Below are 20,475 nucleotides of genomic sequence, written 5' to 3' on the forward strand. Positions count from 1 at the left end.
GAAAAATCAAGTTAACTTTGATGCTTAATTCCGTGTACACCAGCAAGTAACTCTTCGATCACAGAGTTGCCAAACATACGTTTTCTTGTTGGCAAATCTCAGTTACAGTACCAGCAGGAAGAAGACAAACCGATGTGATCCTACAGCGGGCTGGGAAGTGACCATATCTGGCGTCTCAAAGACGCGGCTGCTATGGCTTGGAATACGTAATGCGTACGATTCGCATATCTGCAACTAGGTTTAGGGACTGGAGCGTAGTTACTAATAATATGCAGAACTGACTGCAAACTAAGAACGATAAATCAGTAACTCTCATAGTTGCTTTTATATTTATTTCGTAACTGTACTCAAAACTAAGAAACTCATTCACAGACGTTTTCGTGCCACGTCGATAGTCGAACACACCAAAGAAATAAAAATAAAAACAGAATGTGTGTGTGTGTGTGTGTGTGTGTGTGTGTGTGTGTGAGTGTGTGTGTGTGTGAGAGAGAGAGAGAGAGAGAGAGAGAGAGAGAGAGAGAAATAAAAAGGGATGATAGAGAGGGTAATAAATTGGTGTAAAGAAATTGAATACTGGTATGTAAAGAGATCTTTCATGAAAATGACACGTTCAACATCATTACGAAATGTCCTATTGTGATCTATGGCACAAGTACTAATGTAATGTAATCTAATCATATCATATTGCTGACTAGCCGCGAAGAATCATGAATTACAGAAATTTTCGCCAATATCAGTAATCAAATCTAAACTTCAAAAGAAAAGACGACAATTTTTTGTGATAAACCGAGACTCCTATCGAGGCCCTTTCATCCCTGTTAGCTAACCACGAAAGATGTCTAATATACCTCAAATCAGAAGTAACAAAATACACTCCTAGAAATTGAAATATGAACACCGTGAATTCATTGTCCCAGGAAGGGGAAACTTTATTGACACATTCCTGGGGTCAGATACATCACATGATCACACTGACAGAACCACAGGCACATAGACACAGGCAACAGAGCATGCACAATGTCGGCACTAGTACAGTGTATATCCACCTTTCGCAGCAATGCAGGCTGCTATTCTCCCATGGAGACGATCGTAGAGATGCTGGATGTAGTCCTGTGGAACGGCTTGCCATGCCATTTCCACCTGGCGCCTCAGTTGGACCAGCGTTCGTGCTGGACGTGCAGACCGCGTGAGACGACGCTTCATCCAGTCCCAAACATGCTCAATGGGGGACAGATCCGGAGATCTTGCTGGCCAGGGTAGTTGACTTACACCTTCTAGAGCACGTTGGGTGGCACGGGATACATGCGGACGTGCATTGTCCTGTTGGAACAGCAAGTTCCCTTGCCGGTCTAGGAATGGTAGAACGATGGGTTCGATGACGGTTTGGATGTACCGTGCACTATTCAGTGTCCCCTCGACGATCACCAGTGGTGTACGGCCAGTGTAGGAGATCGCTCCCCACACCATGATGCCGGGTGTTGGCCCTGTGTGCCTCGGTCGTATGCAGTCCTGATTGTGGCGCTCACCTGCACGGCGCCAAACACGCATACGACCATCATTGGCACCAAGGCAGAAGCGACTCTCATCGCTGAAGACGACACGTCTCCATTCGTCCCTCCATTCACGCCTGTCGCGACACCACTGGAGGCGGGCTGCACGATGTTGGGGCGTGAGTGGAAGACGGCCTAACGGTGTGCGGGACCGTAGCCCAGCTTCATGGAGACGGTTGCGAATGGTCCTCGCCGATACCCCAGGAGCAACAGTGTCCCTAATTTGCTGGGAAGTGGCGGTGCGGTCCCCTACGGCACTGCGTAGGATCCTACGGTCTTGGCGTGCATCCGTGCGTCGCTGCGGTCCGGTCCCAGGTCGACGGGCACGTGCACCTTCCGCCGACCACTGGCGACAACATCGATGTACTGTGGAGACCTCACGCCCCACGTGTTGAGCAATTCGGCGGTACGTCCACCCGGCCTCCCGCATGCCCACTATACGCCCTCGCTCAAAGTCCGTCAACTGCACATACGGTTCACGTCCACGCTGTCGCGGCATGCCACCAGTGTTAAAGACTGCGATGGAGCTCCGTATGCCACGGCAAGCTGGCTGACACTGACGGCGGCGGTGCACAAATGCTGCGCAGCTAGCGCCATTCGACGGCCAACACCGCGGTTCCTGGTGTGTCCGCTGTGCCGTGCGTGTGATCATTGCTTGTACAGCCCTCTCGCAGTGTCCGGAGCAAGTATGGTAGGTCTGACACACCGGTGTCAATGTGTTCTTTTTTCCATTTCCAGGAGTGTATGTATGCATTTAATTAGGATGCGCATGATGTGAAGTTCTGTGACGGAGATACGAACCCAACACGTAATTGGGTTGTTAACTAAGTAAAATCAAATGTTACGTATCGGTTTTTTTTACCAGCTGCTTTTCGTTTGAATCTAAAATAAAGATACAAATTTCTGTACCTGAGTGACAATCGGCTCTGGCTCTGAGCTCTATGGGACTTAACATCTGTGGTCATCAGTCCCCTAGAAATTAGAACTACTTAAACCTAACTAACCTAACGACATCACACACATCCATGCCCGAGGCAGGATTCGAACCTGCGACCGTAGCAGTCCCGCGGTTCCGGACTGAGCGCCTAGAACCGCTAGACCACCGCGGCCGGCTGAGTGACAATCGAACCACACTTCTTTATCGCCCACGAATATAGCTTAAGTATCAATTGCTTACTCACCAACAGTGAGATGTGTGCGTGTTTGACCAGAAATTGCGGTCTTGTAAACAGGAACGAAATGATTGAACTATACTGTTCCGAGGGATTCAGATCCTCGAAAGCGGAGATACAAATTCTAATCACAGTGCAGCACCAAATTTTTCAACGTCTCTAGTTCAATCAAGCACACGTAAACTAAGTGCCCTGTTCCTTTAAATGACTTTTCGATCATCAAAAAAAAAAAAAAAAAGAAAAATAATGTTTTTCTAATGTAAGTAAGTTTACTGGCGACAGTATTTCTGTTTATCAAGTCCGCCTATGTCATTTCCCAAATTAAACCTGCTCCGTCCAGTTGGGAATGAAGGAAAGTGATGTTTAATGCGGATTCTGGATTATAACGTCTTTCTCTTGAGGTTACCAGAGGTAAAGAAAATCTGTTTTTGCCTCTAAATGCCTGAACCCAGGCATTACACTTCTGATAGTTGGTTCCACTAGACCATTGTGGCCACATTTCCCAGCCCCAGGAGTGTGCTGTAACAGACGATGTGTTTTGCTTACAAAATTAATCATGGTGGAAAAATGCGACTCTATTATTATGCTATTCTCACGTCAGCAGGATATAAAGACTCTTCTAGTCATCATAGCCTCGATGTGAAGCCACTTTGAAATTTTCACTAATTCAGGAAATTTCTTAGTTCGAGAAAATCCTCTTTGAAGTGTGAAGTTACCGGGTAATTCGATTATTACCGTCATTATTACTATCATTTTCTTCATACTGCTGCTGGAACACATGTGCTTGAAGATCATTTAAGGCGTTTTGGTCATTATAGAAGTAGTTGGCCAAGAACAGGTTCTTTCCCTGTGTACGGAATCCTTTTCATGTTAATATCAAACATCAGCAGTTACTCGTAGATTACATTAAAACTAAAGTAATTGATGAAGACGTTACTTGATAGCAAAAACACGCTGTCTTTCTTCATTTACTTGCCCCTAGAAATGGCTGTCGAATACTGCCAAACCAAGGGATGTTACTGCCTACTACGTCGCCGTCAGTTCTTCCATATGATTTGGTCGACGTGACCTGTTTCAAGTTGTGTACGACGGAGAATGTTTTAGAAAATCAATTGTTTTCCTTTGCAATAAACAGAAAGATTTTCATTCTAAGCCATCCAAGTTCAAAATTTTCGCAATATTAATTCAAATTTAATATTCGCTTCTATAATGTAGGAAAGTATTTCACAGTTGCAAGACCCGCATCGGACTCATTGTCCTTACACTTAGTCGCTGACCACAAATTCTAGCTCAGAGTGACACCAGTTTAAGTAACCTAATGTAGTGAAGACCGTTTTCCAGTGCTCTTTCTCACGGAAAATATGCAAATTTCAAAATGTCTTCACATCGAGGCTATGATGCCTAGAAGAGTCTTTACATCCTGCTGACATGAGAATAGCATAATCTCCACGTCAGAAGCTTGCTTCTACTTAACCATTTAATAGACTGGAATTTTCCAACGTGACTAATTCTGTAAGCTAAGCTCATCATCCGTTACAGCAACCTCCTGGAGTTGAGAAATGTGGCCATAATCGTCTGGTGGAACGAACTATGAGAAGTGCAATCGGTGGGTTCAGGCAATAGCTTTTAAGAGGTAGAAACATATTTACTTTACCACTGGTAACCTCAAGAGAAAGACGATATAATCCAGAATCCGTATTAAACATCACTTTCCTTCATTCCCAACTGGGCAGAGCCGGTTTAAGTTGGGAAATGACATAGGTGGAGGTCATGGTACACATAAATAGTGTCGCCAGTAAACTTACTTACATTAGAAAAAAAATAATTTTTTGGACGAAGAGATAGCCATTTAAAGGAACAGGGCTCTTAGTTTGCTTGTACTTGATTGAACTAGAGACGTTGATAAATTAGGTACTGGACTATGATTCGAATTTGTATCTCCTCTTTCGAGGATCTGAATCCCTCGGAACACTATAGTTGAATTCGTTCCTTTTTCCCAGACTGCAATCTTCTCTAGGCCTCGTCCAAAGGTAAGCATGTGGGTCCGATTCCTGATCCAGTACAAAAATATTCATAATTTCATTTCAAGCCCTGTCACGTGCACACCGCCTGCTAATGAAAATTAACGTGCATTTTTAATGTCTGTTCATGTGTGGCCAACAATTTCCGGTCAGACACGCACACATCTTATTGTTGGTGAGTAAGCAATTGATACTTAAGCTATATTCGTGGGCGATAAAGAAGAATGATAGAAGTGCGGTTCGATTGTCACTCAGGCACAGAAATTTGTATCCTTATTTTAGATTCAAACACCTAGCAGCTGGTAAGAAAAATCGATAAGTAACATTTGATTTTACTTAGTTAACATTCCTATTACGCGTTGGGTTAGTATCTCCGTCGCAGAACTTCACATCATGCGCTTCATCTTTAAATACATACACTTTTTGTTGATTCTGAATGGAGGTATATCAGATATCTTTGTGGTTAGTTAACATAGATGAAAGGGTCTTGATAGGAGTCTCGGTTTATTACAAAAAATTGTCGTCTTTTCTTTTCAACTTTAGATTTGGTTACTGATATCGGCGAAAATTTCGGTAATTCATGACTCTTCGCGGCCAGTCAGCAATATGACATGATTAGAATACATTAGATTAGTACTTGTGCCATGTATCACGAATAAGACATTTCGTAATGATGTTGAACGTGTCATTTTAATGAAAGATCTCTTTACGTACCAGTATTCAATTTCTTTACAACAATTTATTACCCTCTCTCTCATACCTTTTTATCACTCACTCACTCACTCTCATCACACACACACACACACACACACACACACACACACACACACACACACATTCTTTTTTATTTTTATTTGTTTGGTGTGTTCGAATATCGGCGTGGCACGAAAACGTCCGTGAATGAGTTCCTTAGTTTTGAGTACAGTTACGAAAGAAATATAAAAACAACTACGAGAGTTACTGATTTATGATTCTCAGTTTGCAGTGAGTTCTGCATATTAATAGCAACTACGCTCCAGTCCCTAAACCGAGTTACAGAAATGCGAATCAGACGCATTACGTATTCCAAGCCGTAGCAGCCGCGTCTTTGAGACGCCAGCCGTGGTCACTTCCCAGCCCGCTGTAGGATCACATCGGTTTGTCTTCTTCCTGCTGGTACTGTAACTGAGATTTGCCAACAAGGCAACGTATGTTTGGCAACTCTGTGATCGAAGAGTTACTTCCTGGTGTACACAGAATTAAGCATCAAAGTTAACTTGATTTTTCCTGTCATTTCCATTGAATAATCTGAATTATTATCGCTTGAGGTGTAACAAAATATTGTAAGTTTTCGATTTTCAGCGCAGGAAAGTCGTTGCAAGTGGAAATCGCAACTAATCTCGTCCTTTAGTAGCGGTTTACGAGCTCTAGACAGTATTGGTCTCGTAAGACGAAGGCGCAACACATACCTGTTTGCTAGCTGTATGGGGACGTGCTGACCTGTGTAAAAGCGTCTGTTATGGTTCGCCGTTCCAGTCTCGCAGACTATAACGTTTTTATCCCTTCTGTGAAAGAGCCACAAGCAGTCAGATCAAACATCGATAAGGAAATCGCAAGAAAATACTTTCAGCTCAGAGTGCAATGGTGAAAACTTACAATGCTGTACAACAGGTAACGCCTCTTTCCCCTGCTGACAAGCAAATTTGGGTTCCTAGGAATACATAACTTTATTTATGACATGCTCAAAAATCGTTCCAATGGCTCTGAGCACTATGGGACTTAACAGCTTTGGTCATCAGTCCCCTAGATCTTAGAACTACTTAAACCAAACTAACCTAAGGACATCACACACAAGCCATGCCCGAGGCAGGATACGAACCTGCGAATGCAGCAGTCTCACGGTTCCGGATTGCGCGCCTAGAACCGCTAGACCACCGCGGCCGGCCCTATGAAATGCCACGTTTGCGTACTTGTTGAGTATGACACAGCGTACCAATTAAACACAGACCTAATCGAAATCAATGTGAGTAGTATTTTACTAATTCATGCCGATAGAGCCACGCTTGTGTACAGATACTCAGTTTTATGAAATAAGACTTTCGTCGTAAGGTTATCGTGGGTAGTTTTATTTCATTTCTTATAATACAGTGCACAATATTCCTAAGATTTCTTTTAGTGTTGTTAAAAGAATACTAAACATGCGAGAGAAATTAATCATCAACGATGTATGTGAATTCTCTGTTGTTACATATAACAGTCCGACAATGCACATGCAGTTTATTGATTACATGCATGTAGATAACTTGATCTTAGTTAAAGCTGTCAAACAAGGTTTGTAAGAAAATAAAATGCCACTACCATACGACAGCTAATGTAGAAAATACTTTCCTGACTATTTTGGCACGATGCGGTCTCCCCATACATAATACAAAAGCTCTGAGATGCATCTGCTGCCTGGCCGTCTATTAAACCTGTAAAGAACAAAATGTCGCAGAAGTTAGCCCTTTTCCACATTTTACTATTTTAGGTTGAGAAGTGAAGGGAATTATGTTCAAAGTTCCATTAAATTGACAACTACAGGAGACAGCAGAATTGCGTTTTAAAAGATGTAGCAGCGCATGTAATAGAACTCGCGACGTCTTATCTAATGCGCGCGACGCGTACCGTTACACTAGTAGCTATCATGTAACTTCAGCACCTCCAGAAGTCAACAACAGTTCCTCCAGAACTTTCGCATCCACAGTGTTGTGAGATAAAGCATATGTCCGGACCTAGAGTTCTGAGAGACAGACAGTTACAGCTTTTCTTTTGCACTGCACGACGTCTTCAACAAACAGATAGCGCAATAGAGTAACTCAAATGCAGGAACAGTTCCTATTTAAATTTCTGCATCCTACACTCTTGGCAATTCTGTGTAGGTGACAGTTACGTGATTTTATTTCGGTGATTACAAAATAGAGTCGAATTTATGCACTGGGTAGCCGACGCAGCTAGTTCACGGCGATTCGGTCAAGTAAATGAATGTACAGAACACGCTGCAAACCACTACAGGGAACCTGTGTGTCAGAATTCTCATCGAGTGTGCCAAAACACGGTTATGATAGAAAATGAGTCTCAAAGAAGAGGATTTGGTGGTCTGTTGGATTGATGGTAGGTTCCAATGGGGATGGTCTGGGTTCCATTGCAATTTCTGCTGATGATTTTTAATAGGGAGAGACAGATTCTATTTTCTTCTGGCTATGCCAAGTGAAGCAGGTATATGGCATTGTGGTCTGAAATTCACATTAAACACGATATTCTTTGTCTACCAAGTAGATGTTAGAGTTCCCACAATTCGCCACCCCTGACTTTCTTTGGGGTTCAAACTATCACCAGCAGCCTTTCTTATACTAGTTATTTATATCTAGTGACGAAACAAACGCTACGTAGGGTCACAGGTTACTTATTGCATCTTTTATTTGAGCTTCTGTATGCCGATAAAATTGGTTCTGAACTGGGAATGCAACTCAGACCGCCCTTAACGCGGACTTTGATCCCTTCGTGACAATACAGCTCGATTACAATTTGTTGTTTGTTCAAAACTGCAGATTCCTCAACATCTCCACGTATTGCGCGTGAATGGGTTCGAATCCTGGCCGGGCACTAAAGTTTTCATTATGTATTATCAAGCTCTAGCATGAGAACACCTATTTGCTGTTGGATAATAATTTTGATTTTTAATGGATTTTCATTCGTTGTCAACACTAACGATAGCTGACGTTTTTGACTCCCAGTGAGACACTGAACTATTTGTGAGATCACTGTAAGTTCAAGGATGTTATTCCGAGCTGCTGGTGGAGAAAAATTCGGTAGCTGACGTCTCTTTGTGTGTAGCCAACTACAATATGTGTGGAGTTCGATTCCCAGTCAGCACTGAACTCTTCGTCATATTATTTCTAACTCAGATTTGCTCACATGTCGCTGCTACTCTAGAATATAACAGCGATAGGTGCCAGGTTGGAGTCCTGGGAAGGAAAAAATTAATGTTTCGTCTCGTCATTCCAGTTAAAACATCTAGCCACTACCGAGAAAATCCGATATGTCACTGTTGATCGTGCTACGATAGCAATTGGATTAGGTTCTGGGTTCGAATCCCTGTCCAACACAAAGCTTTATCTCACGGCATTTCCGAGTAAGTTATTTGTGAAGAATCAATATTTAACATCTCTCTTAGTTCGTTAACAGGGAGAATAGATGCTGGGTAGGAATTCGCGTCCGTTCAAAATGTTCACGTTAAAGTTGATATTTGCTCACCGATACTGTCTAAAATCGACGTATATCACTCTCTGTATGCCTAGTCAGGGATGACTGTTAGTTTCTATCAGTCACGAAATGTTAGTCATCATGACCTGGGTTTGAATCCATATGCAAAAGGAGCCGGTTCGTCGTGTCATTTGAAGTTCATACATATTCTCTAATAGCTGCTTGTGAATAACTTAAATTTTTTATGTCATTTTGTGTTAAATAAGTGTTGTATGCTACTTTGAAGAGGAAGTCATGAATACGACGAACTTACTACGTGCATTACCCATCTGACGTAATAATGAGAGTGGTAACATTTCAGGTATGTCATTTATTGCAATACATGTGAGCTTACAAGCCTTAATCACAGTCTTATCTGGGAAAAGGTGTTCCTTGATATTTCTAGTATCGTGGTATTACTTTACATCTTGAGTTATTGCCATACAGAGCAGTGTTTTCTAGTGGTGACTCGTTGGAACCATTTTCAATAATCAAACGACTGTACTAAGGAGCGATTAGAGGACCTGCTAGACAGCTGTGTTATGCGGGTTGCATGCAAGTCAGGTGAAATGCAATTCAGGTCGTTCGGATACTTTTGAGCACGACTGTACAACTGCTTCACGAGTAGATGTGTTAGGCCGTTTTGTTTTTGTGGACAAAATGGTAGAGTGCATTGTCAAATACCACAGTACTTCCGTGTGGAAAATCTGGTGTTAGAGGCTCTTGCAACCATTTTGTGTAATTGTCGCTGTTCCTTTCGTTGTGATAATCTCCCGACGTCGATCAGAAATCGCAAATGAGCTCTGCACCCTTCAATGAACCTCATTTCTCCTCCCGCATGAACCCCTACAGCTGCTTGTCCACAACTTTCACTTTTCCGCACGCCTGGTACGTGGTTCTGCTGCCAACATTCAGCGACAGTATCGTGTCTACGCGCCCGTCTTTCATCAGTACACACGGCGGCTTTCTTCGCACCTTCCTCGTTTCCTCTCAGAGTCCTAAAACGGCGTGCACGCCACGCCACAATGTCCTCCCTCTCAACCAGAGATGTTCATCTATTTTTACTTAAAAACGGACCCCCATATTCTTCAAAATTTTCCAGAAAGTGGTTCGTTTCCACGTGAAGTTAATGTCTGCATCCTGATTCACCCAGTTGTAAGGCTTTCGAAGAATGGTTATTCCTATTTTAACGTCATAATATTCCGAGAACTTTTTTTCGGGTGAACACTTATCAACGTCTACGGGACACTGTTTTCTTCCTCATAATTTTCCCACCACTCCGTCTGGCTCTCTTACCGTCGTTCACCACATTACGCGCTGCCCTCACACCCTTTACTACTGCGACTGCTCTTTCTAACGCTACCTGCAGCCCTCTCCGTTTGTCTTGAACTGCGCCACGCTCTTCATGAAGACATTTCCGTCTGGGCGCACTCCACCATTACGTACATTCGCGGCATCACTGTTCATTTCAGCAGACGCTACGAGTCCACAGCAGCAGTCACGTACTCTGTCAATGACGTGGCTGTACAGTGCTGAGCCACGGGCGTCGTTCTTCCACTGTCGAGAATCGTCGGACGCCTTCTGCCCTATCAGTATGTAAACATACCGATGGCGCAACACGGAACCAAGGAAACAGCTAATAAAGCAATAAAATACCATGAAAATGCAAAAATCATTATTAAGTGAGGAACGCAGTAGTAACAATGCGACACGTTCAGTCGAACATGGTCTTGGATAATGAACGAGATGAAGTATTGAGCACGTTTAAAGCTTGCAGTACGCGCTGTGTGGTATGATAGCCATGAATGACACACCTTCGTTTCAGTTACTGCATTATAAAATTTAGTGAACAGGGCCAAGATGAAAAACGCAGTATTCTATACATAAATTACGCGAAGGCCTGCACTTTCTCCTATGTTTCTTTTTAAAATGTCCTGCAAATGTGATGTACTGTGCCTCAAACATTGAAAATACTTAATACACGTAACTACAAAGTGTCAATAACGAGTACACTATTTATCCATTTCTGTTCTTATAAAATTATATTCCACTGTGTATTATTTTTTCAAACTTTTTATGATGACAGCAGAGACAGCGTAGTTAACTTTTGTAACCAGTTGCTTCAACTTTAAATGCACTGCAGCAACTCGGACTCGACTATACCGTCCTACTTAAGGTAATGGGTTGTATTTGTTTGCTTTTTGCATATAAGACGTGCGTAGTCATTTTGCATTCGACGATGTATTCACGGTGATCCTTGATCTGAAGTGAAGGCTCTGCGAAAACAAGAGTTTGAAAATAGGCGTTACATCCCCAAGTACCTAACGAACAAAAATGAAGATTGGACATTACAGCCGATACATTTCACCGAAAATCAAATAAAAATACGCCATTTCATACGGTAAGTTGCGACTTGACCGACTTTTTAAATATATCGCTCATCTGGGGCTTAGATGGGACCATCAGACATCGCTGGTATAGCCAAATAGTCGTCCAAAGTTATGTCGCTATGAACGGTATCGACTGTATGTATCCACAGGACATGTGGTGAATCCTCCATTGGCAAAAAGATTCCGGACTGGTCCCTCACATGGATCCCTGGGAGGGTATTGCCAGGGAGGTGGAGACCACGAGAAGAGGTTGAATGACCATCGAAAAGCTTATGTTGTGTGAGTTGAGGCATGAAATGTGACATAGTAGAGAAGACAGAACATCTGAAATGGGATATCTGGATATAGTGGGGTATGTAAAGTGAAGTAGAAAGGAGACAGGGATTTTGGTGAGACGAGTATGGGATAATATAGCAGTAGCAGAAAATGGTGTAACTGTAATAGGATTCGTTATGAATAGGAATGTAGGACGGAGAGAGAATTACTGTTAACAGTTGGAGCGTCACGGTTGTTCTCATCAGAATAGAAAGCAAGCCCACACGGACAGCAACAGTTCAGGTATACAGCCCGACACAGAAAGCAGAAGATGTAGAAGTAGAGAAAGTATTTGAGGATACTGAATGGATAATTGAGTATCTAAAGGGAGATGGACATCTTGTATTAATGGGGTTTTGGAATGGAAGAGAAGAAAGGACTGCAGGGGATTATGCGCTTGGTACAGTAGGAAGGAGAAAGAAGAAAGACTGAATTCTCCAATAAATTTTAGGAAGTAATAACTAATACTCGGCTCAGGAATCACAAAAGGGGGCAGTATACTTGCAAAACGCCGTGAGGTACAGGAAGATTCGTTATTGTGGTCAGGCAGAGATTCCGAAATCAGGTTGTGAAGTGTGAGGCGCACCCAGGAGCAGATATATACACTCCTGGAAATTGAAATAAGAACACCGTGAATTCATTGTCCCAGGAAGGGGAAACTTTATTGACACATTCCTGGGGTCAGATACATCACATGATCACACTGACAGAACCACAGGCACATAGACACAGGCAACAGAGCATGCACAATATCGGCACTAGTACAGTGTATATCCACCTTTCGCAGCAATGCAGGCTGCTATTCTCCCATGGAGACGATCGTAGAGATGCTGGATGTAGTCCTGTGGAACGGCTTGCCATGCCATTTCCACCTGGCGCCTCAGTTGGACCAGCGTTCGTGCTGGACGTGCAGACCGCGTGAGACGACGCTTCATCCAGTCCCAAACATGCTCAATGGGGGACAGATCCGGAGATCTTGCTGGCCAGGGTAGTTGACTTACACCTTCTAGAGCACGTTGGGTGGCACGGGATACATGCGGACGTGCATTGTCCTGTTGGAACAGCAAGTTCCCTTGCCGGTCTAGGAATGGTAGAACGATGGGTTCGATGACGGTTTGGATGTACCGTGCACTATTCAGTGTCCCCTCGACGATCACCAGTGGTGTACGGCCAGTGTAGGAGATCGCTCCCCACACCATGATGCCGGGTGTAGGCCCTGTGTGCCTCGGTCGTATGCAGTCCTGATTGTGGCGCTCACCTGCACGGCGCCAAACACGCATACGACCATCATTGGCACCAAGACAGAAGCGACTCTCATCGCTGAAGACGAAACGTCTCCATTCGTCCCTCCATTCACGCCTGTCGCGACATCACTGGAGGCGGGCTGCACGATGTTGGGGCGTGAGCGGAAGACGGCCTAACGGTGTGCGGGACCGTAGCCCAGCTTCATGGAGACGGTTGCGAATGGTCCTCGCCGATACCCCAGGAGCAACAGTGTCCCTAATTTGCTGGGAAGTGGCGGTGCGGTCCCCTACGGCACTACGTAGGATCCTACGGTCTTGGCGTACATCCGTGCGTCGCTGCGGTCCGGTCCCAGGTCGACGGGTACGTGCACCTTCCGTCGACCACTGACGACAACACTGATGTACTGTGGAGACCTCACGCCCCACGTGTTGAGCAATTCGGCGGTACGTCCACCCGGCCTCCCGCATGCCCACTATACGCCCTCGCTCAAAGTCCGTCAACTGCACATACGGTTCACGTCCACGCTGTCGCGGCATGCTACCAGTGTTAAAGACTGCGATGGAGCTCCGTATGCCGCGGCAAACTGGCTGACACTGACGGCGGCGGTGCACAAATGCTGCGCAGCTAGCGCCATTCGACGGCCAACACCGCGGTTCCTGGTGTGTCCGCTGTGCCGTGCGTGTGATCGTTGCTTGTACAGCCCTCTTGCAGTGTCCGGAGCAAGTATGGTGGGTCTGACACACCGGTGTCAATGTGTTCTTTTTTCTATTTCCAGGAGTGTATATAGAGTCAGATCACGGTTCAGTAGTGGTGTAGAGTGCGCTGAAGCGTAAGAGACTAGTGAGGAAGACGCAGTGTGTGAAGAAGTGGGACATGGGAGCACTGAGGAATGTAGAGATACGCTACAAGATCTCTGAAGCTGCAGGTACTGCAGTGATGTATAGCTTATTAGCCAGTTCAGTTGAAGAAGAATGGACGTCTCTAGTCAGGGCGATCAAGAAAAAGAAGTTTAGTAAAACAGAATTTCTAATATGCGTTGCTTGGGTGGGCTGTGAGCGCTTTTTCGTCATCAATACTGCGAAACAAATCTCTTCTACTGCAACCTCTTTGCTTTCCTTATTCTGAGAGGTCGTAGTTTGCATTTAAACAAGAAAAAAAAAGTCCGGTAAACAGAAGGTGAAAAGATGCTCCTCGATGTTAAGGAATGCACTTTATAGCCGATGGTAACGGGACGCTTTTACTTTGAGTGATCGTCCGTGTCGTGTCGGTGAGTATTGACCATCCCTCCTTTGACGCCCTACATACCCATGCAGGGCGCCGGCCGTGGCTTGTCCAGCAGTTTTTACAGAACTTCGTAGTGCCGGGAGCTCATCTCCCCTAGCAGGATTTCGTCGACCATTGCGCTGACTCTATTGTTTAATTAAAATATCATGTCATAATATTAAATGTAAATCCGAGAGACTTCTCAGTTTTGATCCTTCATTAATTTCAAAGTTAAAAAGATTCAAAACAAATTTGGTTTATTAATATTTAGAATACTAAGTGAGTTCAGTATGTTTCATTTTTGCCGCCTAACAGCAGACGAGATTCTCTCCAGTTTTGCCTTGCAAATAATGAAAAAGAAATATAAAAACATCATTACATAACGCAATATCTTAGTTAATCTTTGTGTAATTTGGTACATAAATAAGCAGGAGCCCCTGAGGCCCATATTAATGATTACAGTTTGCGTAAGAATACGCATATTTTCCTTTCTAAATAGCAGCGCTCACGCAAACTATTTATCAGAAGGCGGTGAGTCGCACTCTGTGTTTAAAAAATATTATACCGTACGTTCTTCGGGGCAGCCGATGTCCGTACGAGTGTTATCGCGGTGTAAGTTAATTAAAAGTCTAATGCTAGCTCACAATATTTAAAGCCACCTAAACCAAAATGATAAAATACTGAATTTCCTCTTTTTCAAACAGTTCTTTGAAATGTTTCTGAATGTGGGTTCCGATCTATGTCTTCGTTTTGAGAGATCGCCCCTCGCCATCGCACAGTCCCTCCACGACCTCCACGGTCTGGCTCTCCTTCTCCTTCTCCTCCTCCTCCTCCTCCTCCTCCTCCTCCTCCTCCTCCTCGGTCTGTAGCAGTTTCGTTTTGATGCTCCTCACTCTCGGCTAGAGTGATGGGTCGTCTCGCGGCGCATTTAGGGCCAGTTTCGCCTGCCCGTTTCCCTCCTTTCGTGAGAAGAATTTGAATTCTGCCGTCCCCTCTTTGTCATTTCCGTGTCGTCTTCTGCATTGTGTTGTGTCGTGTTGTTTCCACCTGGCTTATTCAACACTCCTCTTCGTGGAGAATGTAAGACGTCGTGCTCTCCTGACCTTCATTGCTTACATATTCCGCCCTCACAATCGTATTCCGCACATCAAGACGCTTCATTCGAACCAGAACTCGATAAGACAAAGTCAATGTGAAGAGGTATTACACGGAACAGACGAGACAAAATGTCTATGCCACTGTTACCTTCGAATAATAATTCTGGGGCTCAAAGATACACTAGAAAGTCAAATATTGTGGGTGTAGGATAAATCTGAAATGTGTGAAGTAACTTACTGGCATGTTGGATGTAGTAGGGTGTCGCCAAGAAACGAGCAATGAAAGGTAAAACACAGAGCAGGCGAAATGTTAATCAGTACAAAAGGGGAACATTAGTAATTTCCGTTTTACCATCGCTAAAATGTCAAACTGTAACTACTGTTATATCCTAATTCGTCAAAACGTACCATAAACTGTACTGGTCACAAGACCACGCCCTGCGGGACACCCGTAATAACTTCTTTCCCCGTCGATAAATCAGTCTCCAGACCATCCTGCTGGTGACCCTGGCCCACGTCCCTGATAGGAGGTTACACCTCTGGTCGTGCCTCGCGATACCTGAATAGAGTCGCCAGACGTGCAAAACGTGAGGTCCCACAGCGAAGGGTGGGTCCGCTGAGCGACGGTGCCTGCAACAGGCAGAGCCCCTGGTCGGCCTGGGTGGAGGCGGCGTGAGGCAGCTGCCCGGACTGCTGCGCTCTCTGTGCGGCAGCAAGGAGTGTGCGTGCCTGCCGAGAGGGAGTGGGTGGGTGGCCGGCGTGGGTGGGGGTGGCGGAGGCCGGCTCCAGCAGGCTGTCTGGAGCGGCGGCCCGCTGCCGCGCTGCGAGCAGCTGCAGCCGCTCCAGCGTGAGTCATTCACACGGCGAGGTACGATCGTTTGGATAGCGACGAAAAATATGGTGTCTGCAACGGGGAATGGTTCTACAATTACACAGTCGATGTCTGGAGCAGTTAGATCGGCTACTGCTGCTTCAATGGAGGCTCATCACGTTTGGACGTTCTGTTATAGTCGGCACACAAGCGATATGAGACGGCATCTGCGACGTAGCGACGAAGATGGGGAGTTTGCCGTACGCCCATTTCACGAGTGAATCTTGAATCTCAGGAATCCGTTAAAACATCAAATCGTCGATATCGCTGCGGCCGGAAAAAGGTCCTGCAGGTACGGTACCAACGATGACTGAAGAGAATCGTTCAACGTGACAGAAGTGCATCCCTTACCAAGGTGCTGCAGATTACAATGCTGGGCCATCAACAGGTGTCAGCGTGCAAACCATTGAACGAGACGTCATGGATACGGCCTTTCGGAGCTGGAGGCCCACTCGTGTACCGTTGATGGGTCGACGACACAAAGTTTTACGCCTCGACTGGGCCCTTCAGCACCGACATTGGACTGTTGATGACTGGAAAGATGTTGCCTGGCAGGACGAGTCGTGTTTAAAATTTAATTGAGGCAATACACGTGTACAGGTATGGAGACAACCGCATGAATCCACGGACTTTGCATGTCAGTAGGGGACCGTTCAAGGTGGTGGAGACTCTGTAATGGTGTTGGCCATGTGGAGTTGGAGTGATATGGGATACTTCATACGTCTAGATACGACTCTGACAGGTGACACGTCCGTAAGCATCCTGTCTGATAACCTGCATCGTGTCCATTGTGCATTCCGATGGACTTGTATTGTCCTGCTGGAAATGCCCGACACCGCACACGTCCGTTATAGCTACAGAGTGTCTCCAGGGATACTCTTAAACATTTCCGTTGGGCACCAAACTGCCCGAACATGATCATTATCGGGACACCTTGTAACGTGCTGTTGGGAAAAGAGCTCAACCCCGTCGTACTCTTTCGCTTTTTTGCACATCACTGCAGGATTCATGGTGTCTCTTCCCTCCATATCAGTCGAGCCCTTGCCACGTCGTGTTGCGGCACTTCTGCGTGCTGGCGTGGGCCCTACACGATATCACGCAGGTGTGTGTTTTTTCTTTGGCTCTTCAGAATAATAATTCGGTGTGCCTCAGTGGCGGCCACCTGCTGTTTCTCCGAGGACGTAGTTACCCGACTGGGGAAAGGGGACCCACAGTACACGAACCACTTGTTGTTTCTGGCAAATAGTCTTCACATCGTTGACAACTGAAGGCTAGGTTAAAAAGGGGACGAAAAAACTCCGTGGGGTCGACAAAGATTCGTTCCAGCGACCTCTCGAATTCCACACACGCCCTGTACCGGTAGGCCACCAGGACCGACGTGTTATCAGAAAGACAGCCTGTACGTTTTGGGAGGTGAGTTTGAGACATGACTATATGTGACATATTTGATCGTATCTCTCGGCTGCATTGCCTTAGAATCTTGAATTGCTTACCTCGCTAACTGACCATAGATCGTAGTCGGCTGCTAACAAGGGAACCTCCCCATCACACCCCCCTCAGATTTAGTTATAAGCTGGCACAGTGGATAGGCCTTGAAAAACTGAACACAGGTCAATTGAGAAAACAGGAAGAAGTTGTGTGGAACTATGAAAAAATTTAGAAAAATATACAAACTGAGTAGTTCATGCGTAACATATGCAACATACAGGAGAACGTGAGTTCAGGAGCGCTGTGGTCCCGTGTGTAGCGTGAGCGACTGCAGAGCTAGAAGTCCTCGGTTCAAGTCTTCTTCGAGCGAAAAGTTTACTTCTTTATTTTCGCAAAGTTATGATCTGTCCGTTCGTTCATTGACGTCTCTGTTCACTGTAATAAGTTTAGTGTCTGTGTTTTGCGACCGCACCGCAAAACCGTACGATTAGTAGACGAAAGGACGTGCCTCTCCAATGGGAGCCAAAAACATTTGATCGCATGGTCATAGTTCAACCGATTCCTCCACAGGAAAACACGTCTGATATTTTCTATATGACACTGGTGACGGCATGTGCGTCACATGACAGGAATATGTTCTCGACCCACCTAACTTGTACACTTAGCGAATGGGTACAAAGATTGTTCTACCTTGCCCGATTTAGGTTTTCTTGTGGATGTGATAATCACTCCCAAAAAAGTGATGAAAACATAAGAGTTTGTCACATAAACTGAAAATAAAAAGTTAAATTTTTCTCTCGAGGGAAAACTTGAACCAAGGTCCTCTCGTTTCGCAGCTGGTCACGCTAACCACGGGACCACAGGGCTCATGGGCTTCGACTATCCTTTATGTTCCCTATGCTGCACATGGATTACTCAGTTCGTATATTTTGCTTATTTTTTTCATAGTTCCATACAACTTCTTCCTGTTTTCTCGATTGATATGTGTTCAGTTTTTCAAGGCCTATCCACTGCGCCAACTTATAACTAAATCTGAGGGGGGTGCGATGGGGAGGTTCCCTTGTAAGAAAAAGGGGTATTAACAGACGAAAAGATAGAGATCCTGACAATGCACGGCAAAGAAATATTTTTTATGCGATATAATTATAGATTAACCGTTTTCGTACTTTTTCCCTTACTGGTACTGTGAAAGCTTACCTGTCATCAAATTACATAATTCTATTCCGCCGGGCAGTATTCAACAGGTCTGGACTGAGTCTCCGCACACTCTCCGTCCGAACAGGCCTCGGAAGGTCCAATGGCACCGACCGGCCGCCGTGTCGTCCTCAGCTCACAGGCGTCACTGGATGCGGATACGGAGGGGCACGTGGCCAGCACACCGCTCTCCCGGCCGTAGGTCAGTTTACGAGACCGCAGCCGCCACTTCTCAATCAACTAGCGTGACTGTGTCTCAGCGACGGCACCTGAACATGGCGGCCAGATGGGTGGCCGAAATATTGTGTATTGAAGTCGATTATATTCGGCAGCAAGCCCGTGAAGAACTTAAGTAGCTGCTCAGTTTGCCTCCCTCCCCCCATGAACCATGGACCTTGCCGTTGGTGGGGAGGCTTGCGTGCCTGAACGATACAGATAGCCGTACCGTAGGTGCAACCACAATGGAGGGGTATCTGTTGAGAGGCCAGACAAACGTGTGGTTTCTGAAGAGCGGCAGCAGCCTTTTCAGTAGTTGCAGGGGCAACAGTCTGGATGATTGACTTAACTGGCCCTGTAACACTAACCAAAATGGCCTTGCTGCTCTGGTACTGCGAATGGCTGAAAGCAAGGGGAAACTACAGCCGTAATTTTTCTCGAGGGCATGCAGCTCTACTGTATGGATAAATGATGATGGCGTCCTCATGGGTAAAATATTCCGGAGGTAAAATAGTCCCCCATTCGGATCTCCGGGCAGGGACTACTCAAGAGGACGTCGTTACCAGGAGAAAGAAAACTGGCGTTCTACGGATCAGAACGTGGAATGTCAGATCACTTAATCGGGTAGGTAGGTTAGAAAATTTAAGAAGGGTTAGAGTTACATATAGTGGGAATTAGTGAAGTTCGGTGCCAGGAGGAACAAGACTTTTGGTCAGGTGAATACAGGGTTATAAATACAAAAGCAAATAGGGGTAATGCAGGTGTCATAGTGAACGCATTATTGTGGCCAAGATAGACACAAAGCCCACGCCTACTACAGTAGTACAAGTTTATATGCCAACTAGGTCTGCAGATGATGAAGAAATTGATGAAATGTATGATGAGATAAAAGAAATTATTCAGGTAGTGAAAGGATACGAAAATTTAACAGTCATGGGTGACTGGAATTCGTCAGTAGGAAAAGGGAGAGAAGGAAACATAGTAGGTGGATATTGATTGGGGCTAAGAAATGAAAGAGGAAGTCGTCTGGTAGAATATTGCGCAGAGCATAACTTAATCATAGCTAACACTTGGTTCAAGAGTCATGAAAGAAGGTTGTATACATGGAAGAACCCTGGAGATACTAAAAGGTATCAGATAGATTATATAATGGTAAGACAGATTTAGGAACCAGGTTTTAAATTGTAAGACATTTCCAGGGGCAGATGTGGACTCTGACCACAATCTATTGGTTATGAACTGTAGATTAAAACTGAAGAAACTGCAAAAAGGTGGGAATTTAAGGAGATGGGACCTGGATAAACTGAAAGAACGAGAGGTTGTATAGAGTTTCAAGGAGAGCATAAGGGAACAATTGACAGGAATGGGGGAAAGAAATACAGTAGAAGAAGAATGGGTAGCTTTGAGGGACGAAATAGTGAACGCAGCAGAGGATCAAATAGGTAAAAAGACG

The sequence above is a fragment of the Schistocerca cancellata genome, chromosome 11 (genome assembly GCF_023864275.1).
Source record: "Schistocerca cancellata isolate TAMUIC-IGC-003103 chromosome 11, iqSchCanc2.1, whole genome shotgun sequence".
Classification (NCBI taxonomy): Eukaryota; Metazoa; Arthropoda; class Insecta; order Orthoptera; family Acrididae; genus Schistocerca; species Schistocerca cancellata.